This window comes from Saccopteryx leptura, chromosome 6 (assembly GCF_036850995.1).
Source record: "Saccopteryx leptura isolate mSacLep1 chromosome 6, mSacLep1_pri_phased_curated, whole genome shotgun sequence".
NCBI lineage: Eukaryota > Metazoa > Chordata > Mammalia > Chiroptera > Emballonuridae > Saccopteryx > Saccopteryx leptura.
In genome coordinates this window covers 52309580-52332483 of record NC_089508.1, presented here as the reverse complement: position 1 = coordinate 52332483, position 22904 = coordinate 52309580, and the positions used below count along the sequence as shown (strand labels likewise).

General features: G+C 50.2%; 1 protein-coding gene across 2 annotated transcripts in view; it reads left to right on the top strand.

The window, feature by feature from the left end:
- The window catches only part of SMAD6 (SMAD family member 6), an 80886-nt gene that overhangs the window by 13579 nt on the left and 44403 nt on the right, over positions 1-22904 (top strand). The window lies entirely within an intron of this gene.

Genomic DNA, 22904 nt, shown 5'->3' with positions numbered 1-22904 from the left:
GGTTTGCCCGTCTCCTAGAGCAGTGGATGCTGGATTAGCTTGCAGAGAGAAGGCTGGTTTGGAGCTCCCGCTCCTTGCAATTAAGAGTTGGCCATAGGGAAATTCCAGGAATACCTAAATCAAGCTTTCCTTAAGAAATAAAGAGGTTGGTGGTAACCTGCCTGCCCGAAGGGCCAGGAAGGACTTGGGTGCCACGGTCTGTGGGGCCTTTTGGGAGCATGGCAGGTGGTGCTCCATGAGGACAGCTGGGGCATGTGGCCTGGTGCCCTGTGCTGCATGGGGTGATGGCCCCTGGGGCTGGAGCTGCTTCCCAAGTGGACATGACTGGATCTTGGCCTGAAGGCCTCTGTCTACATCTGCACTATCTTTCTTGTGCCCCACACCCATGTCATAATAGAAACAATGTTGATCAGAGCTGTTCAGTGTTTACTTTGGGCCATGGGCTGTGCTTGGGGCCCCTTTGTATGTATCATCTCAGAACAGCAGCAAAGGAACTAGGCCAGGGGCAGATAGAGCTGAGCCATTTGTCTCTGTACTTCTAACCAGTGTTTGCCCACCCACCCCTTTTCTGCAAGGGCTGAATGTACCTCTGATAAACTTAACTTTGTACTAAGTTCCGGCTGCCGTTCTTGCAGTATTCTCCCCGTGGCTCTACCCGAGGCTGGCTTCTCATGGCTGCCTGGCCATTTCCCATGTGCGAGCCCTTCCTCATTCATTCTCTGTTCCATCACAACCGTGGGAGATCACAAGACTACATCTGTTTCAAAAATAGAGAAACTAGAAGCTGGACCAGGAAGTGACTGGCCACAGGGTCGCATCAATGGGACTCATGGCACAGCTGGTACTGGGGTTGAGGTCTTCTGGATCCTTTTTGCCTCTGGTGGCCCCTCTAATGGGGCCGCTTTGTTTCCTTCTCTGCCTTTTGGCCCTTGCCATATATAGTGTCTTTCTCTGAAAGTCCTAACCATTTGAACACAGGGAGTTAACTTTTTAATTCATTCTTTTTCCTCAGTGACTGTGGGGGTAGAAGCTACATATGATTTTGGAGATTAGAAGTATATCTGAACGCATGATTCTGTGTCCCTACCAACCCTCGAAGTGTGTGTAATTTAGATGGGTCACCTTGGCTTTGGTTGGATGGATGGGTAATTTTTTGACATTCCCTTCCCCCTCATTTTTAATCGTGGAAATGCCGATGTGTGGAGATGCCTTACAGTTTCAGGATGTGTTTGCAGGCATGTAGTCTCTCAGACTCTGTCATGCCAGAGTGGGCCTGGTGTGTGGCTCAGGCAAGAAGGAGCAGACTCCAGAGCACCTGCTGGAGTCACCTCCCATCTGGTTCCCCAGAGAAAGCGAGCTCTGGAGGCTGGGAGGTCTCTGGAAACCCGAGGGTCGGGGTGGATAGCGCCCTCGAGGTGCCGTGGGCCTCGGTTTGGGCTTCCCTACCGGTTATCCCAGAGCAGTCTTCGGTCCTGGCCACTGAGAAAGCCCCTGCTGCTCTCTACTGTGGACCAGGACTGGAGGGCTGTCATGAGAAATTTTTGCGTCCAATGGCTTTGGAATTCTAAGGGGAGCTGGGGCGGAAGTTTGGGATTTCCGGCGGGGGTGAGATTGAATGGGGTCTGGTGGGCTTTTGTCTGAGTTCCAGTGGTCCCAGTAGGTGAGGAAACTGAGGCTCAATGCTGGGTCAGCAGCCCACACTCACAAATTGTAAGAGGCAGGCCTGGGATGGAAGCCTGAGCAGTGTGGCTGCCCAGCTCCGCCACCTTGATGGCCTTCCTAGCGTTCCACAGCAAGGGTTCCCATCCCCCAAGGAGACATGCCCTGGGCACAATGTCGAGTGATCAAAAGGAACCTGGGGGCAGCCAGTCCCAGTAGACGAACCAAGGATAGGGGTGAGGGGCTGGCTAGAGGCACCGGGCTCTGTGCTCTGTGCTCTGTGCTCATCCACCTCACTACCAGGCAAACCTTGCAGACCACCCAGAGACCGACCGTATCAGCCAGCTGCCCCAGCCCCTCAGCTGCCCTAACCCCCTGTCTCCCATCATCCTGAGAGCCTGCCCCTCCTAGTGTCTTGGAATAGGTGTCCTGCTGGAGCGTGGTTCTGCAGCCCTGGGGCGGGACTGCCCTTGTTTGTCTTGCGCAATGACAATCCCAGCGCCTGGCCTGGGCTGTCTATTTTTATCCAGTCCAAGGTCTCCTCTTCACTTTCCCGTCCTGTTGTTGAGGCCACTTTAGAAGGAATGGTGGGAATTTTGAGGGTTAGTCACAGCCTAGCAGAAAGAACTCATCAGTGGGGGGTGGGCAGGGCAGGGGGCAGCAGACAGGAGACTGTTTAATGTCAGCTCTTTGCCGAATGGCTGACACAACGACACTCTCCTCTGATCCCTATATCACCTGCAAACCCGAAGCCTAGAGCCTTGGCCCTGGCTTCCTTGCCTAACTCAGCCTGGGGCGCTTCCCCGCCCCACTGTCTAAACCCCCCCCCCCCCCCCAGGCCATCCTTGTTCTCTCTACAACATCTCTACCCCTCTCCTATTTCCTTGAGTTCAGTTTAGTTCTGGGAAAAAAGCAGATTAGCTAGTTAAATTCACACTAAGGTGTAAGTGGCTGGTAGGCCACCCTTCTTGGGAATTTAAAGGCAGACTATGCCATAATTCAAGGGATTGCAGGATAAAGGCCACCTGGGAAGGGCCATTCTGTGGAGGGCTGAGGGTGGAAGGCAGGGTTCTCTCAGCTCTGTGGTACTCTAGGCTAGAAGAGCAAAATGAGCAGAACACAGGAGCTTTGTGCTCTGTGAGATAAGGAGCAGCTAGGCCAGGGGTGGTGCTGGGTGCTGAGTGAGTTCTGGGTCTTCTAATGAAATCCTGAAGTGGTCGGGCTGCTTTGGAACCCAGGCCTGGCCGGCTCGATGCTGGGGGTGCAGCACTGAGCAGGCTTCTTCAGGAACCAGTGACTTCTCTTTGGTAGCCTATTCTAGTGTCTTTTGGAAAATAGACAGTTCAGGTGCTTTGTTAAACACCCACTGGTAGCAGCACTGAGCAGGCTTCTTCAGGAACCAGTGACTTCTCTTTGGTAGCCTATTCTAGTGCCTTTTGGAAAATAGACAGTTCAGGTGCTTTGTTAAACACCCGCTGTATACAAGCCGTGTTGTAAGCTGCCTGTCATGGGGACCAGGCTGTCCCTCTTGCTGACTTCAGCTGTGTGCACCGGTGTCTCAGTCCTGGGAGCATGCCGGTAGAGCTGCGTCAGTGAGGGCGGGCCCCTCATTTTAAAGAGAAACCCTGGGGAAGGAAGGGAGCTGTGTTGGACCACGTGGAAAGTTGGGGGTCTCAGCTGGACTTTCTTCATCTATCAGAGTGTAAGTTGCTTGCAGGCATGCATCCTTCTCTAGGATTCTTGCATTTTGCAGATTGACAGAGTTTGGGAACAGAGGCTCAGAGAGGTTAGGGGAGTGGCTGGGGGCCACACAGCAAGCCTATGCAAGTAGAGCCAGTTCACAATCCAGGTGACCGTGCTGCCTACCCACCTGCCACCCTTCCTCCCAGTGGTCCCTGAACAGGTACCCTTTGGGGTCGAGGCTGTCTGATGTTCATCATCAGGGCCCACAGAAGCTGGAGGCAGAGTGTGTTGGTGCAGTCTTGTTTCCTGTTGCTTCCTAATTCTGGGGCCCAAGCATGTTCCCCTCAGATGCCCTCATTTAACAGACATCTTGAAGCTCCTCGTTCTCCACCGTGTTGAGTTCAGTTCAGTCAGCGTGTGCCGAGCCTCTAGAGCAAGGTGAACTAAAGAGCATGGGCTGGACACCAGTGTTCCTGGGATCAGGTCCCAGGTGTGCCCTGTCCCAGCTGTGGGACTTTGGGATAGCCAGCTGTTAGGTCTGGAGGCACCGAGATAAAAATGATACCATTTCTGCCCTCAGGGTACTCACAGACAGGTAAAGACACACACCGTCGTAAGGAGAAGTAGTATAAGAGGCAGTCCAGAGGGAGAAGGGATTTGTGATTGAGTCTTGGTGTAGTGGGGAGGTGGTCCAGGAAGATTCTCTGGAAGAGGTGATATCTAAGAGGGGTTTTACAGGATGAATGGGAGTCTGCCAAAGAGACAAGACACCTTCCAGGCCCAGGAAATAGCACGTGCAAAGGCCTGGAGGTGTGAAAACAGCCTGATGTTGAGAAGCCAAAGGAGGTCAGGGGTTAGGAAGCATAGCACCAGGTGTTGGTGGGAGATACAGCAAGGGGAGGCCAGGGCCGGGGTAACATTTATTAAAAACTTTTTACTATAATACACCGAGTGCCCAGCTCGGTGAATTTTTACAAATTGATCACACCCTGGATACCATTGCTGTATGTGACAGCGCTCAGTCCTGACACAGGGCAGGGCTCCTTGCCCGTGGGTCCAAGGCCACTGCGATCTAGTGAGTGGGCGGGGGTACATTTTAGCTGAAAGAGGGTTTCATTTGGTTTTGGAGAGCAAGAAGGACATTTTACCTGGAGTTTGGGGCCTCTGGTGTTCTGAAGCAATTAGATGTGAACCTAGATCAGTCCCATGGGTTAAGAGCTGGCCCTTGGGTGTGGCCCACACTGCTCTGCCTACCTCCCAAGTCAGGCTCCAACCTAGGGGTGGTGGACAGGTTTTAGGACTGACCCTGAGCTCCTGGGCCAGGACCAGCTTGCCGTTTCCAATTCGGAAATGGCCTCAGACTCCTTGCCTCCTCTTGGGGTGGAGGTTGGGGAGAAGGAACACTCACCTCGGGTTCCAAAGTCAGCAGTGTTTGGAACTTACATCAGGCCTTTGCCTTGCATTTTTAGTTTTGACCGATCAAAGAAAAAAGAAGCCCTCTTCCCTCCTCAAAACCTCCCAGGTGTTTCACGAAGGGACCCACTCTCCCTGGGCTGAGTATCTGAAGTTGGAAAAGTGGTGGTGAGGGGTGAAGGGCAGGAGTGACAAAGGTGACTTCAGCAGTCTTGGGAGAAACAGACAGTGTTGAAGGCGTTCTGGGCAGTCTGGTTGTCCATAAAGCAATGTGGGTTTACCACAAAGACAGAGTGGGTTTCAGGCTTGGCTTTCCCTTTATTCTGCTGTCACTTCAGGTAAGCTCCTCACTCTCTAGTCTCAGTTTGTTCAGCTGTACATTGGGACCATTGGGTCACTGATTCAGGGGCACCTTGATGCTGATGTGTTCTGGGCAGAGGGTCCAAGCTCCTGAGCCTTGACAAGCTGTGTGGAGAGCTGGGGCTTCTGGCCTTGCAGCATCTCGGCTTTTCATCATTGTCCCAAAGCAAAACTAAGGCCTGGGACAAGACCATGTGGAGGGAGGGAATTCGTGTCCTGGTTCTCCTCCCCCATATCCCAGGGCAATAAAGCTTGGGGAATGGAGCTGAGGGTACCCTCCACCAAGGAAGAATCCAAGGCCTGGAGAGGGCGAAGGACCCGGCAGAGATCACCAGCGTTTACATCCTCTGGGGTCTCTGACAAAGGACGTCAGGGCTGGTGTGTTTCCTGACTGTAGGCTTTGGGCTGAAAAGTCAGTATATTGAACATTCATTAAGAATCTACTGTATGCCAGTGTCGGGTGATACAAAGTGAAGAAAGCCTGGACCTTTCCCTTGAGGAACTGATGGGCTAGAAGGGAAAGTAGACAGCGAAAGTGAATGGTGAGTGATCGTGTTACGTGTAGTGGAAACAGTGGGCATGATTTAGCACCAGCACAGAAACAAGAGCAGTGGACTCTGTTGGGGTGGGAATGGCATGTTCAGGGAAAGCTTCAAGAAGAAGGTGATTCTGAGTTGGGTTTTGTAGGACGACTAGGAGTTCACCAAGAAGACAAAAGGATATAGACAGCCTGTCAGAGAGAAGGAACAGCTGGAACAGCTTGTGTAGGAGTAGGGAGGTGTGCAATAGCACCATGTATTCTTTGTGGCTGGTAGATTAATATGTGAGAGGTGGGGGAATAGAGAAAGGTGAATCCAGAGAGGGTATCTTGAATCTGGAGGAATGGGCTGGAGCAGAGGGACTGTGGTCCCTGGGGCCAGGGGAACTTTGGGACATGCTTGGTCCTGAAGGGGCTCTGGATCTTGTCTGGCATCCAGTGCATGGCCTAGCCCATAGCCAGAGATCACTGTGGAAAAAATAAGTGATTTTTTGCCTGGTACAAAAAGATCCAGGGAGAGAGCGAGAGCGAGAGCGAGAGAGAGAGAGAGAGAGAGAGAGAGAGAGTGCATATAAAGATAAAGACAGAGCCTGACCAGGTGGTGGCGCAGTGGATAGAGCGTCGGACTGGGATGCAGAGGACCCAGGTTTGAGACCCCGAGGTTGCCAGCTTGAGCGCGGGCTCATCTGGTTTGAGCAAAAAGCCCACCAGCTTGAACCCAGGGTTGCTGGCTCCAGCAAGGGGTTACTTGGTCTGCTGAAGGCCCATGGTCAAGGCACGTATGAGAAAGCAATCAATGAACAACTAAGGTGTTGCAAAGTGCAATGAAAAACTAATGATTGATGCTTCTCATCTCTCTCCGTTCCTGTCTGTCTGTCCCTGTCTGTCCCTCTCTCTGACTCACTCTGTCTCTGTAAAAAATAAATTAATTAATTAAAAAAAAAAAAAGACAGAAAGATCATCACACATATTAAAGAACCATAGCTAACACAACTCTGTCCCGGTTACTGTCTTTAAGTGCTATGCACATATTCATTCATGGACTCCTCCCCACAAGTCTTACGAAGCGTCCGCTTTTATTAGCCATGTTAAAGGAGAGGTAACTGAGGCTCAGAGAAGTTAAGTAACCTGCCCAAGGTCATCCAGCTAGAAAGCAGTAGAATTGGGATCAGAACCCAGTCAGTCTGGGTTCTCTGTTGGCTCCCCAGCGTCTGGTGCCCTCTAGGAGCCCTGGGAGATGTAGGACTCACATTGTTCTGGCTCCTTGTGGGTTTATGTCCCTGGTACCCCAGGTTCAGTATGAACACTTCTCACCGGGCCCAGACCAGCTCTGCTCATCAGATGGTTTGCTCGATGGGTAAACGAATGGCCAGTGAGATGGGAGGTGAGTGGGCTTCTGGGAGGAGGCATTGGGTTGAGGGTCTGTCCTGCGCTGTTTGACTCAGAGTTGGAGGCAGACGGCCCCTACACTTCAGGCAGCCTGCATCACGGGGGGAACAGGCAGAGTTTCTCAGGAGATCTGAAATTCCAGAAAATGCACTTGGTTGCATGCAGCCTAATCACAACCATCTGTCTGCCAGGCTCCACGGCTTGCCCTCCTCCTGTCCCCGCTGGCACGCTCTGCCCGGGCATCTGTAACAATCGGGAGCTGCGCTCGAAAGTTTCCTTGTCAGGGTAGAGCAGCTGTTGCCAAGAGCTCCTTTGATGCAAAAAATATATCCCGAAGGTACTTTGTCAGATGTTTTTATATTAAACATTCTCCCTCCATGGCCCTTGGCTGCCAAGGGAAGTGGAGATGCATGGCTTTTCCAGTTGTCCTTGTGGAAAGAATTCCTGGTGTTCGCAGGCCTTTCCCCACACCCCCCCAGTGAGGGCCTGGCACCCCCAGCCAGAGTGAGCCCAGCCTGGGGGCTGGTACTTCTGCAAAGCACCGGCTGCCCTGGCCTGAGGGAGGGGATGCTGGGGTAGAGGTTTCTGGGTTTGAGAAAGCAGAGGTCTCAGGTCTGGAGCAGACATCCAAGCCACTTGTCCCAGGCTGCAAAGCAAATTATTGCTGAGACTTTGATATTTTAAAAGGAGAGGTGTAGCTCAGAGATAGGAGCCTGGAAGCCATTTTGATCTCCTCTCTGCAGGTCCAGGGTAGTACCAGCATTGGGCAGAGCTGGGAAAAGGTGGAGAAGTAGGTTCTGTCACACAATCATATGGCCTGAAATCAGGATGTGTCAGTGGGACTGGTCTGGGCGTTGTGTGGCCCCTCAGTAGCCCTAGGACGCAGCTAAGGGGAAGGGCTTTTCTGGGCAGATGTAGTCGGTGGGGAGTGTTGGGAGAGGGATGAGGGCAGAGTACAGCTGTTCTGGCTCACACTCCGGTTCTGGCCTTTTGGGCTGAATGGGATGAAACGGGGCACCCAGCAGACACCCGCTGTAGACAGAGATAGGAGCTGTCCGGGTCAGCCCATTGGCATGTGTGCCCCAGGAAGCCGCAGCCTGTCCCCCGACCCCTCTGCCCGTCTCTGCTAAGCTCCCTAGCCCCTCCCACTCTCTGCTTCACGTCTGGCCTCGAGAGCCTGTGCTCCCCAGCCCCCACGTTGGGGCCCAGCCTTCCGCTCAGTGGCTGTGCGGTCTTCCACCAACCACATGTCTGCTCTGGGCCTTAGGTTTTATGTGCAGGGTTCCTCCCAGGCCTGCCGTAGGGTCGCAGGGGGAAGAAGGGACATTATTTCCAAAACAAGGACTCTAGGCTGCTCTCAAAGGGTAGATCTTAGGAATGGGGTTTGGGATGCTTGACTCTGAAGACAGGGCTTTCGTCTTTCCTACGTAGCGCCCAGCTCAAGGCCTCGTGTGCAGTGAATATTGGGATTGTGTTTATGATTCGTAGAGAGGACACGGCTTTTCCACACCTCTTAACTCAGCTCACGTCGTCTGTCTCGGGCTCAAGGAGACCCGGATTCGGGGTGGAAGAGCCCTGCCTTTGGAGCCTCTACTACTGTGTGACCTGAGAGAGGAACTGGGGAGGGCAGCAAGGGCCCAGATGCTTGGGGACACAGACCCAGTCTCCTTCCTGGCTGCTCAGCTGGGGCTTAGCTGTCAGCCCTCTTCCTCACAGGGCAGAGGCTGGAGCGAGCTCCAGGGACTTCCTGTGAATCTGAAGGAGTGCCACACCTGGGGGCCAGGAGACCCAGGTCCCAGTCCTGCCTCTGTCCCACATTTGTTGTTGACTTTAAATTGTTTCCACTCAGCTTCTCCATCTGTGAAATGGGCCATTTGGTCTAATTCATTTGTTCTCAACCCTCCGCACGGAGTCTTGTGAAGACTTTTTTTTCAAGATTTTATTCATTTGAGAGAGAAGAGGGAGGAGTAGGAACCATCAACTTTTATATTTGCCTTGACCAGGCAAGCCCAGGGTTTTGAACTGGTGACCTCAGCGTTCCAGGTCGACGCATTATCCAATGCACCACCACAGGTCAGGCTAGTGAAGACTTTTTAAATAGCTTAGATCCGTTCCAGAAGTGGTTAGGGAGGACTGTGTATCAGAATTTTTTAGAATTCCCTAGGTGATTATTATCTGCATCCAGGCCTAAAAACCCAGGGCTGGGCTGACCTAGAAGGGACCTGGAGCATCCCGCCGTGTTCCCCTGCAGCAGCCTCTTCCGTACCTGGGCCCCCAGCCTGTACTTGGTCACTTCTGGGGACGGGCACACAGAGCATCGTAAAGCAGCCTGCTTCCTTTGTGAGCTGCCTTGGCTCCAGTCCCTTCAGCTGTGATGTACATGTTCTGGGAGTCAGTGGTACAAGAGCACTAGTGAGGTCACATCACATAGTCCCTCTAAGGCTCACCGGAGGGTGAGTTTGATTCTCGCCACAACCTGGTGAAGGTAGGTGTTGTAACTTCCAGTTTTTAGGTGAGAGAGCTGAGTCTGGGAGGTGGTGGTTAAAGTGACTTGCTCAAACTCCGTGGAAGGTGAGCGTCTGACCAGGTGATGATGTGGTTTTCATCTCCGAAGGAAGACGGGTCCCCTGTGATGCTTTAGGAGGCTGGGGGTAGCCGCACCTGAGCCCTCATGCCCTCCTTGTTGCCCTGACACCTCCCTTGGATCCGAACAGCTTTACTAAGAATAAAATGAGCCACGCAGCTCTGCCCAGGCCTCCGTCTAGCCCTTGGGGTGCTGGGGTACGGAGTGAGGGGTATAGGTGACAAGGGGACGCTGGGGACTCAATAGGTCGGGTGTAAAACCCCGGCTCTGGGCCCAGACAGACCTGTGTTCCAAATCACCTCGCCTCCCTCTGTAGCCTCACCTCGCTCCACTGCCAACAGCACAGTGTCTGGCACGCATTTAATTTTCAGTAAGTAGTAGTTGAGTGAATTAGTAACCAAGTATCAGTATGAGGGATAGCATGGCAGGAAGGTATCTTCTCAGGGGACTTGAACTCGAGAGGCAAGTGGAGGCTGTTTCCTGAGAGACTTGTGGGCCGGGGGCGGAGCTGGGACTGAAGGTGGAAGAGGGTTTTTCAGCAGGCTGAGGGGGAAAGGGCATGCCAGGCCCCGGGAACTGCTGGGAAAAGGCAAGGCAGTGTGAAGATGGTTGTTCTAGGAAGGGGAGGGATCCTGGCAGGACAGTAAGAAGTGAGGCCCACGGAGGGCCTTGAATGCCACCTCAGGGAGGGCTGGGCTTTCCTTTGTGGGGCCACAACTACGTGTCCCAGAAGCACTTTTGATTGGTAGATGGCTTGACTGCACCCTTAGAGGATAGGTTTACATAGCCCGAGAGTGTACAGTTTTGTTTGTTTAATGTAAACTTTTTATTGATGTGCAATATGTGTGCAGAAAAGTACAAACATCACAAGTGAACAGTGTTTCCAAACCAAATGTATTTGTGCCCAGATTAAGAAACAGAACACTGTGTCAGAAGCCCCCTCAGGTTCCCTTCCAGTCAGTCCCCAGCCCTCACACGCAACATGATTTTGATATTGGTATATATTGCAAAATGATAGCCACAATAGTCTAGTTAACTGCCATCACCACACACAGTTCTTTTTCCTTGTGATGAGAACTCTTAGGATCTACTCCTAACAACTTTCCTAGATACCATTCATCAGTGTTACTATAGTCGCTGTGCTTGCTGCACGTTACATCCCCAGAACGTATGTATCTTGTAACTACGAGTTTGTACCTTTTGACCACATCACACATGTCATCCCCCTCCCCACTTCTGGCAGTACCAATCCTGTCCTGTGGGCTCTTCTGTAACTCAACAGTGTTTGCAAAGCCCATCAATATTGTTGTGACGCCCGTGTTTGCTCGTTCATTGCTGGATAATATTCTCGGCATAGACCACGATTCTCCTACTCTTAATGTATGCATTCTACTACTAATGGGCACTCGGGTAGTTCCCATATTCTGGCTCCTACCTATGATGTTATAATAAATATTCTTGGGTAAGCCTTTCTGTGAGCATATGGGCTTACTTCCCTTGGGTGTATACCTGGGAGTGGAATCGCTGGGCTCCACATTAATCGTGTGGTCAGCTCTATCCCATGCTCTGCTGGACTGTTGTCCAGTGTCACAGTGTTCAGTCAGAAACACGTCTCCGAGGGTTTTGGTTCCTTCCACCCATTTTACTGAGACCTTGAGAAGGGCACCGTGCCTGTCCTTGGCCCCACAGCTCCCAAGTGGCAAAGCTCAGTTCAGACCTGGGCTCCCCTTTGCTCACATGGAGATGCTGCCTACCCAACACTTGGAGAAATTCAGGTCCTATACTCCACCTTCCCTCTTCACCCCTGAGGCAGGATTTTAGCTCCATATCCTTTTCGAAGACTCTGGATAGTGCACTCTGGGAAAAACAAAATGAAGAAAAGAGTGAAAGGAAACCAAACATTAGAAGAGAAGTGTGTTTCCAATAAACTGGGCCTTTCACTGGTAGCCAAAACATTACATTCCTGGACCCTGGGAGCAGGCGGTCGGGTTTGCCTCTCTGGGCTGTAAATCTTGCTGGGTATTGGGTTGGACTCTCCTCTTGTATCGTCCCTGGGACACACAGACAGGCAGTGTCCTTTGGGGCTTTGGCTCCTTGGACTTTGGGGGGTGGCATGTCACTTTCTCAGTGGGCTGGCTCAGCCCTAGCGGGGCCTCTGACAACAAGCCGCCTAGGCCCTTACGAGGGAGCAGTGTGTGAGTTACCGTAAGAGATTTTCTTCACTTGCCCACCCCCTCCCTTTCTTGGGTGCTTTGATGGGTTTGAGGTGTTTATAGGCTTGATTCACAACGGAGTTACCAGGGTTTTCCACGGAAATAACTTATTAAAGGGGCCGTGCACACAGCAACATTGAAGTCTGGGGAGGGGCGCGCATCAAAGGCAGCCCGAGGCCCAGCCAGGCAGCGGTTCACTGGCCTGGCACTCCAGACGAGGCCAGGAGGGGCAGGGAGGGGGCGGCCCGGGCTGCAGGAAGAACACTTGGGCTTAAGAAAACACTCCCCAGACAAACCCAAATTCAAGTCCATGGGAAAAAAGAGGGGAAAGTGAAAGCCCAGAAACCCGGGCCAGCCCTCCAGTGGAGCCTCCTGTCCAGATGTGGGGACACATGTGGGTGCCTAGCTGACACATGGTGCCTGCTTTCTGCTGTCATGCCTAGCCTTCATCTTGGCCCAGGGCTGTTTCTTGGAAGGAAGTGCTAACTAAGGCCGAGGGCTGCCTACTACCTTTTGCCAGGGATGGGTGGGGGAGAAGTTAGGAGTAGAGGGATTTTTCTGATGCCTGGCCTTCCTGATAGCTCTTTTCCTTTGATTTTATTACATCTGATTTGTTTTCTGGAGTTCAATAAACCTTCCTTTTTCAGGAAGCTGTCAGGGATTGCACAACCCATAGTGGTTCCTCTCTTTTTTGAACTTTCAGTACTTTTTATCTTCATACCTCTCCCTTGCTGTCCCCAGCCAGACTGAGTGGGCACTTTCTGGTCTGGGCCTGGATCTGCCTCTGCCCCTCAGGGAAACTGGGGGCCCTGGTATTGCCCGCCTCATGCAGGAAGACATGGAGCCTGCAACTCAATTCAGGCTCTCTCACAGTAATAACGACAATAGCAGTAGAAGAAGTAGTAATAATGGCTAAAATTTGAGAGCAAAACATGTAGCTGATACTTTTTTTTTTTTTTTTTTTTTTTACAGGGACAGAGAGAGTCAGAGAGAGGGATAGATAGGGACAGACAGACAGGACGGAGAGAGATGAGAAGCATCAATCATAAGTTTTTCATTTGACACCTTAGTTGTTCATTGATTGCTTTCTCATATGTGCTTTGACCGTGGGCCTTCAGCAGACCAAGTAACCCCTTGCTCGAGCCAGGGACCTTGAGTCCAAGCTGGTGAGTTTTTGCTCAAACCAGATGAGCCCGCGCTGAAGCTGGCAACCTCGGGGTCTCGAACCTGTGTCCTTGGACAGGCCACTTTACCTCTCTGAGCTGAAATTATTACCACACTCTATCAGTGAGTTCACAGTCTGGTTGGAGAAACAAGGCAAGTGCTTAAAGAGGCTGCATAAGGTTTGTTTGCTTTGGTTTATTAAGATACTATCTACAGCCTGACCAGGTGGTGGCACAGCGGATAGAGCATCGGACTGGGATGCAAAGGACCGAGGTTCAAAACCCCGAGGTCGCTGGCTTGACTTCAGGCTCACTAGCTTAAGCATGGGGTTGCTGGCTTGAGCGTGGGATCATAGACATGACCCCATGGTCACTGGCTTGAGCCCAAGGTCTCTGGCTTGAGCAAGGGGTCACTTGCTCTGCTGTAGTTCCCCTGTCAAGGCACATATGAGAAAGCAATCAATGAACAACTAAGGAAGAACTGATGCTTCTCATCTCTCTCCCTTCTTATCTGTCTGTCTCTTTGTCCCTCTCTCTGTCTCTCTTGAACACGCGCGCGCGCGCGCACACACACACACAATATAATCTATAGCCCTGGCCAGGTAGCTCAGTTGGTTGGAGCGTCATCTGGCTATATACCAAGGTTACAGGTTTGATCGTTGGTCAGGGCACAAAACAAAAACAAAAGAATAAAAAAATACATTCTACATGTAGTAACACTATTTGAAAGTGTATTGTTCTATGAATTTTGACAGTTGTGTGTCCATTATCACCCAGTCAGGGTATAGAATATTTTTGTTGCCCCATAAATTCTTTGGAGCCCCTTTTTGGTCAGCTCTTACTTATCCCAACTTTCAGCGGCTGGTAATTACCCATCTGATTTCTAGCTATATGGTTTTGACTTTTCTAGAATGTCCTATAGCAAGTAACCTTTCATACCTTTTTCATTAACTCATAATAATAATTTGAGATTTATCTATATTGTTGTATAGATGAATGTTTGGGTTATTTCCATTGTGTTTGATATAAACATTTGTGTTCAGCTTTTTGTGTGAACATATATTTTGAATCACTTGGTTAGATACCTAGGACTAGGATTACTGGGTGTAGAGTTAAAAGTATGCTTAAAACTTTGTAACACAAAAACCCTGCCAAATGGTTTTCCAAAGTGCCCGTACCATTTTGCAATCTCACCAGCAGTGTACGAGAGTTCCAGTTACTCTGATCTGCACCAGCATTTGGCATGGTCAGTTTATTTTTATTTGGGTTATTCTAATAGATGTGTGGTGGTATTTCATTGTGGTTTTAATTCACATTTTCCTAATGACGAATGAGGTTGAATATCTTTTCATATGCTTATTTGCCAGCTGTATTGTACATCTTTGATGAAGTGTTTGTTCAGATCTTTGCACATTTTTTTTATATTGGGTTAGCTTCTTATTGAATTTTGAAAGTTCTTTATATATTCTGGCTATCAATCCTTGAAAAGATGTATTTTGTAACTATTTTCTTTCAGTCTGTGGTTTGTCTTTTCACTTTCATAATGGAGATTTTTGAAGAACAGAAGTTTTAAATTTTTCTGAAATCCAGTTTATCAGGTGTCTCTTTTCACGCTTTTAGTGTTGTATGAAGAACATTGCCAAACTTGGGGTCACAAAGACTTTCTTTTAGAAATTTTATAGTTTTAGGTTTTACATTAAGGTTTAAAATCTCACTAAGTTAATATTTGTATATGAGATAAAGGCGTAGGTTCTAGAAGTACAGTTGTTCTAGTAGCATTTGTTGAAAAGACTACCCTTTTGAGTTATGTTGGCCTCTTTATCAAAAATTAATTGATCGTATTCATGTGTTCTCTTTCTGGATTATATAGTGTCGTTGTGTGTCCATTGTCTTCATCAATACTGCACTGTCTTCGTTACTGCAGCTTCACTCCGTTAGCATGAGTCCTCTTTTTCAAAGTTGTTTTGCTTATTCTAGGCATTTCCATTTCTATATTAATGTTAGAATCAGTTGTTGATTTCTACAAAAAGGCCTGCTGGGATTTTCTTCATTGAATCTCTTGATCAGTTTGGGCAGAATTGACGTCTTGACAATATTGAGTTTTCCAATCAATAAATATGGTATAGCTCGATACATTTAGGTCTTTGATTTCTCTTAACAGAGAATACAGATCTTGTATATTATTGTTAAATTTACCAGTGTAGTTCATGTTTCTTGGTACTATTTTAAATTGTAAAACATAACTGCAATTATTTATTAATAGCACATAGAAATATTATACAATTAATTTTTATATATCGACCTTGGATGCATAGGATTTTAAAGGCTCTGGTGCTTGGCATTGAGTGCCATGTTTCGAAGAAAGAGTTGCAAAGTGGAGAATTTTTTTTCCTCCTGGACTCTCAGAAATATCACCTCTGCCTCATGCCATTCCCTAGTCAAGTGTGACTTTATCCTACCGGGACAGATGTGACATCTCAGGTGAGTTGCCTAAGGCTTTGGGTGTCGGTTTCCTGTCCGTACAGTGGAAGGCAATGGAGAGACGCGGATCAGATGACCTGGTGAGATCTCTTTCTGCCCTGAGCCTGGTGGTCACATAAACTACAGGATGGGAGATTGAGGAGAGAACTGAGTCTTTATCTCAGGGAACCCTCTCTTTAGTTCACAGAACCGAGAGGGCTCTGCGGGCTTGCCCACAGCTTATGAGAGGATAGGACTGCTGAGTTGGATGTTCCACACAGCATGGTGACTGGGAGGTGACACCACAGCCATGGCCAGGAGGGAGGGAAGGAGAAGAGAGAGGGGGAGAGAGAGACCGGAGAGGCGGTGCAGGCGGCCAGAAGGCGGCCGGGAGCTGTGACCCTCAGGAATGGCCAGTTCACATTTGGCTGTTTTCACAGTGTAAAAGCACTGTGCTCGGGTTTTGGCTGACCTTGCCCCGAGTGTGGAGTTTAAAGGCCTTTGTAACTCTTTGGTTTGGACCGGGGTCAGGGCATGGCTAGGGGAAAACACTGGAATCCATTAGTGCTCGGTCCCGATGATCTGCCTCTGGGAGGGAGAAGTAACCTCCTCTCCCCCCCACCCTTGTCACTGCAGATGGCCCAGGAACCTGAAGGGTATGAGCAGTGAGGAGACGAGATGGAAGGGGAAGAGCATCCTTGGCCAGAGAGGCCCCTGTGGCCTTTACTTAATAAAGCCAGGAACAGCTCTTAGTATTTAGTGCCCATTAGCTTTGATTTTTATGGCACCTCTATACCTCCGAGTTGTCACCCCATTTTACAGATGAAGAAACTGAGACTCAGAATGTTTCATTTATCTACCAGAGTCACACAAGTAGCAAAGTGTAGGAGCTGTGATTCAAACTCAAGTGTCCTCTGATCTCGAGCTGGTGTGAGGAGGAGTTGCTGGGGAGCACAGGGCTTCCGTTGGGGTGATGAAAAAGCTCTGGAACTTGACGGGGGTGCTGGCTGTACAACATTGTGAGTGTACTTAATGCCACTGAACTGTACATTTAAAAATAGTTATTTCTATATTATGTGTATTTCACTATAATTAAAAAAGTTGGTGTGCCCTTTCCCCCATCTGTGGTACCTCCTGCCATAGCAGGCTCCTTGGCATGGAGAGTGTGGGCCCCTGCGACTGTGGCTCCCGGTGGGTGGGACGGCCCAGGGTCCAGGCAGAAGAGCAGGCAGCACCTTTGGCTAGTGGATAGCCGTGGCTGGGTTGGCCTTCCCACCTCATCCCTCTCTTTAAGGATAGAGAGGAACTTAGATGCTGGCAGCATCCCCAAGAGGATGCTGGGACACTGTCCCAGAGCTCTTGATCCACACAAAAGAGGTGGGACCTGGGGTGACCAGGGCCTGCTGGCCACCAAAGCCACGCCATAATCCAGGACTGGGCTGGAGCCAGGGTGTATGGCCTGCTGCCCGCCTGGTTGGCCTCTGGTCTCTGTCCCTTGGCATTGCCAGGAGTTATGACTCTTTTCCCCACCAGAGCCTTCCCCTTTGAGAGGGAAATCAGGGAAGGAAGTCAAAACCTAACTGCCGATATTTTTTTTAGAGATGCATAATGAAGGATGTAAGGGGAAATGATATGAGGTACTTCAGCCAAAACAAATAAGCAAATAACTGAATACAGGGGGCTAAATGAAGCAATCTTGATAATTGTTGCATGAGTGAACATTAGCTAGGCCGAGTGCTTAAGGGCAGAGCCTGCGATGCAGATTTGGGCGCACGCGGTCTATGGGGGGGGGGTTCTCAGGAGGAGAGCGAGGGAAGCAGGGGGGCAGCGAGGACGTGGTCTCAGCGGGGGGAGTCCAGCCTCAGCCTGCCCCACAGGGCGCTCTTCTGGGGCGGGAGCTGCACCACAGAGTTGGTCACACCTTGAGGCAAGGGTCAGCCATTTGTTTCCATGTCTGTTAGTCATTGGTTGTTGGCATGCGCGCACACGCGTGCACACACACACCCATGTTGGGGTGGGTGGCTGTAATTGCCTGATCCAGGGCAATTCTCCCAATAAAGGGTATCTGTGAACCAGTGGCAGCCAGGCTTCCTAGTAGCTGGGGATAAAGGGGACTTTGGTGGGGCTTACAACAGCATCCGCTACAAAGATCTATAGGAGTTTGTTACTATTCTTTTTACTTTTGGTGTATGCTTGAAATTTTTCATAAGGAAAAAGAAAATCTCTACTGACACAATGTTCTGAGAAGGAAGGGAGGAATAGGTAATGTCTACCCAATGAGTGTTGGTATTGTGCCAAGCAGGTAATTACCTTCTTTTACCTGGGTGACTTCCCTGAGGTAAACGGGAGGTTGAAACTCCGAGACATTAAGTGACTAGCCCTAGGTCTAGGGTGGCTAGATTTAGCAAATAAAAATACAAGATGTCCAATTATATTTGTTTCTTTCTTTTTTTTTTGTATTTTTCTGAAGTTGGAAATGGGGAGGCAGCCAGACAGACTCCCGCATGCGCCCGACCAAGATCCACTCGGCATGCCCACCAGGGGGCGATGCTCTGCCATCTGGGGCGTCACTCTGTTGCAACCAGAGCCATTCTAGTGCCTGAGGCAGAGGCCAAGGAGCCATCCTCAGCGCCCGGGCCAACTTTGCTCCAATGGAGCCTTGGCTGCGGGAGGGGAAGTGAGAGACAGAGAGGAAGGAGAGGGAGAGGGGTGGAGAAGCAGATGGGCGCTTCTCCTGTGTGCCCTGGCTGGGAATCGAACCCGGGACTCCTGCACGCCAGGCCGATGCTCTACCACTGAGCCAACCAGCCAGGGCCCAGTTATATTTGAATTTCAGGTAAACAGCAACAAGTTGAAGTCTAAGTATGTCCCATGCAGTATTTGGGAAATGCTTATAGTAAAAAGTTTTTCACTGTTTATCTGAAATTCAGATTTTAACTGGTAATCTTATATTTTATCTGACAGCCCTACCCAGGGCATTTCATTGTAAGGGGTAGAGAGCTAAGCTTCATACTCAATTGGGGCTGACATTACAGCTTATGTTTTTCAACCTGATGGTCACAGCACTAACAAAAGTTTTTTGGAGCCAGGATCTTGCCAGGGCCTCATTAGGGTGCTGCCTGAAAGCTGAGTCCATTAGAATCATCTGGGCAGCTTTGAACAATTCTGAAGCCTGGGCCCCACCACAGACTAATGAATATAGAGTCTCTATTGGACAGCCCCCACCGCCCCCCAGTAGTTTTGTAAAGCTCTGCAGGTGAATCTGACATGCAACCAGGGCCAAGGATCGCTGGCCCAGACTGGCTCAGCTCTCATTGTTCATGGATGTGGAAAGGAGTCTACCAGAGACCAAGAGGGAACCCTCTGGCACCTGGAAAGTACCCAGAGCCTCTGTCCTGGCTTGGGCCCAGGAATGTGCCAGGGAGAAGCAGGGAGCCCTTTTGTCACCCTCCCCAATTTAGCATCCTCCCGTGGCAGTGGATGGTTCAGCCTGGCATCAGGCCCTGTCCCAAACTGCCAGCATTCTAGGCTCTTCCATAGCCCCTCAGCCTTTGCTGTCCCTTCTACTTGGAGTGCCGACCAGGCTGTTTTATCCACCTGGCCAACTCCTCCTATTCCTTCTGGAGGTCCAACTCATGTCACCTCCCCTTTGGAACCCGCTCTGACCCTCCCAACAGAGCTGGCCACCCTGTCCTCCATGGACTCATGGCATAGACTCAGCCATAGCAGTTCACTTCTTAGCAGGCACGAGTGAGGGGTCTGCTGGCCCCCTGCGTTGCTGCCTGGGTACTTCTCCATGTTTGAGGGGGATGCCTGGCATGGCGAGGCTCTTGGAAAATGGGAATTGAATTGGAGGTAAAAGGAAGGATTTTTTTTTTTTTTTGGTGAGAATGGGGGTTCTATCTTTCCTCCACACCCTCTTGCCTTTAGGAGGGTCCCCCATTTCCTGCTTCTCCTCTTCTGGGCTGGCATCTGACTTTGTTTCATGGAGCCTAGGGCCCGTGCAGCCCAAAGGTAAACAGGTTTATAAATGACTTGAGGGAAGAAAAAAGTAAGCGAGCCAGGAAGTCGTGCAGTGCCAGCCCTGGGCCTAGGTAGGTGGAAAAAGGCCCCTGTGGCAAACCCGGAGCCTTGGAGCCAGGCCCCAACCCGCTCAGGCTGATGCTCCGCTTCCCAGAACTCCACTGGATAAACACGCGAGCGAGCGAGGAGCGAACCTTCACCTTTTGAAAAGGGCCGTGGCCCAGAAGGAGGCTGAAGGGCTGGGGAGAGGGAGGAGGGGGAGCCTGGGCACTTGCTCTTTGGGAATTAAAAGAATGACTTTTTTAAAAATTGTGGTAAAATACACATAACATCAAATTTACCACTTTAACTCTTTTTGAGTACACAGCTCAGAGGCATAAAGCTCATTCACATCACCACCGTCCATCCATATTAACTGTCTTCATCTTGCAAAAGGAGAATGGCTTTGTAAAGCTGCCTGTTACCGCTTCTCGGCCTTTCTGGCTAAGATCAAGTGTAGAGCCTTGATTAAAATCTGCTGAAAATAATATTTATACAATGAGAGGCTATTTTATGCTGTTGGGGGACACATAAATAAAACAGCCCCACCCTTAGGAAGCTCTCATTATTATTGGGCAGGGAGGGTCAAGGAGCCAAGAACAGGTGGACACAGGTGAACGGGGAGGGCACCGCTGGGCGTGTGCAGTGGGGGAGGAGGGGACACGGCTGGGCTTAGGCTGCAGATGGGATACGAGGTGATGGTGCACACACACGGGCCACTTTTATAAGTCTGTCTGTTCATGTCATCCCCATGAAAATAGTGTGTGAAACAAGTGTCATAATGATCCTGGAAGTTCAGAAAATAGGAAAGAATTGCTGCTTCTACCCTGACTGCCATGCTCAGGTTTCTCTCTGTCCTTCAGGGTCTTGTCCCGCTGGTGTTTTCATGTCGCAATGCAGTGGCTTGGAAGAAAATGTTTTCTTTTCTGTCCTCCTCACCTAACATCATATTAGAACCCCTTTTCCACGTTCCATCCCAGGCTTCCCAATGTTCACAAACAACTCAGCCTTGTCTAGGGAGCATTGCTACCATCAGTCCCCTCCAAGGGCCGGGGTGGGGGTGGGAGTGCTGGCTACACTGGGGGCCAGGGACCAGGTTCACATGGATGGGCCGAAATGTAGGAGTAGGCCTTACACTTGAGCAGCTGTGGGGCACCTCCTTTTTTTTTTCTTTCTTTCTTTCTTTCTTTCTTTCTTTCTTTCTTTCTTTTTTTTTTTTTTTGCAAGACAGGGGGAGGAAGGGAGAGAGAAATAAGAAGTATCAACGTGTAGTTGCGTCACTTTAGTTGTTCATTGATTGCTTCTCATACGTGCCTTGACCAGGGAGGCTCCAGCCGAGCCAGTGACCCCTTGCTCAAGCCAGTGACTTTGTGGTCATGTCGATGATCCAGCGCTCAAGCTGGTGACCCAGCACTCAAGCCAGATGAGCCCGTGCTCAAGCCAGTGACCTAAGGGTTTTGAACCTGGGACCTCAGTGTCCCAGGTCAATACTCTGTCCGCTGCACCACCACCAGTCAGGCAACACCTCCCTTTTTTGAGCAAATTATGGATGGTGGATGCTGGGAATATTTATACGGCCTATTTTCATCCATGCATTGCATGCACAGGCATCCCTCTTGGTCCTGTATCACCTGTGGGGAGCTAAGGCTCTCACCTGGCTGCACACAGAACTCAGGTGTGGATTGCTCAACCCGGCAGCCATCCAGACGCTGCAGGCAGCCAGTGGACGTCTGGCGTATGTGTCCATCTTCCTGGGGCCTCAGATTGCCACTCCCAAGGCCTCCTGGAGAAAAAGTCTTACCCAGGCCGCCTGTCTCCCAGTGCAGCTCCGTCGTCTGCCACTCGGACGGGGGGCAGGCCGGTGGGGGCTGCTCGGGGCTGCAGGTGAGCAGTGCTCAGGGCCCTTGGAGAGGGGTAGGGCGCCAGCAGTGGCATCCTTTTTTTTTTTTTTTTTTAATTTTTTTAAAATTTATTCATTTTAGAGAGGAGAGGGAGAGAGAGAGAGAGAGGAGAGACAGAGAGAGAGAAGGGGGGAGGAGCTGGAAGCATCAATTCCCATATGTGCCTTGACCAGGCAAGCCCAGGGTTTCGAACCGACAACCTCAGCATTCCCAGGTCGACGCTTTATCCACTGCGCCACCACAGGTCAGGCGCATCCTTTTGGTCATTATAAAACACGCCTGTTTGCTTCTGTTCCTTTTTCATTTTTTCAAAAGATTTTATTTATTCATTTTGAGAGAGGGAGAGAGAAAGGCAGGGGAGAGGAGAAGGAAGCAATAGGAAGTTCTCACCTGTGCCCTGGCTGGGCAAGCCCAGGATTTCCAACCGGTGACCTCAGCGTTCCAGGTCGACGCTCCATCCCCTGTGGTGCCACCACGGGTCCAGGCTGCTTTTGTTTTTTAAAGAAGCATATGGTTCATTATGGAAAGTTTGGAAAGCACAGAAAAGTGCAGAGATGCAAGGGAGAAACTCCCATAATCCTACCTTCCAGAAAGAACCACTGTTAACATTTTGGCTTATTCTGTTTAAAATTTTTTTTTTCTGTTAAAAAATACAATTTTGTATCCTGCCTTTTCCCCTCAGCATTACATAAATATTTTCCCATGTCATTAACACTCTTCATAAACATTGTTTTTGATGGCTGCGTTCTATTCCGGCCTAAGGATTGACCAAGACTGACTTGCTAGCTCGTAATTTGGACACCTGGCCTCCCAGGTGGGAAGATGAACCCCAGTCATGAGGAGGGCTCTGCCCCAGGGCAGGCAGTGACTCTGGCTCCTTCAGTCCCTGACCGCTCCTCTGGGCTGTGTTGTTTCCTGCCCAGGGCTGGCCCAGGGAGGTGGACACCCATCGTGGGTGGTATTAACCACTCCCTTCTTTAAGCTTTGGCAGCCCTGGGCATGAATGGGATGGTTCTTCCAGGAAGCCTTCTCTGGTCACCCCAGTTTGTGGTGCAAGTGGGTATTTGCCCTCTTTTCTGAACTTCCACTCAGGAGGAGCCTTCTGGTGTGGGCTTCCACGGTGGGCATCGTCCCTGCTACGTCTGCCTTCTCTTGCTTGCTTTGTGGAGTATTGGCTTTAGAGGAAGGCATCGCCATTTCCTAGCTGTGTGACTTTGGGCAGGTTTCTTGACGTCTCCGAGTCTTGGTTTCTGTAAAATGAGACTGATAAAAAAGGTTGTTGTAGTTAGTTGGCTTGTTGTGTAAATGAAAAGAGATAATATGTGTCAAGTGTCTGGTGTTGTCCAGGGACATGGCGGATGCTGGATAAGCGATGGGGGTTATTCTGAGTAACAGTGAGACTGTGCTGTCCGGTCATCTCCCCTTTTACCCATAGAAATGAGCAGCCCCTTGGGGAATGGTTGGCCCAAACTAAGTACA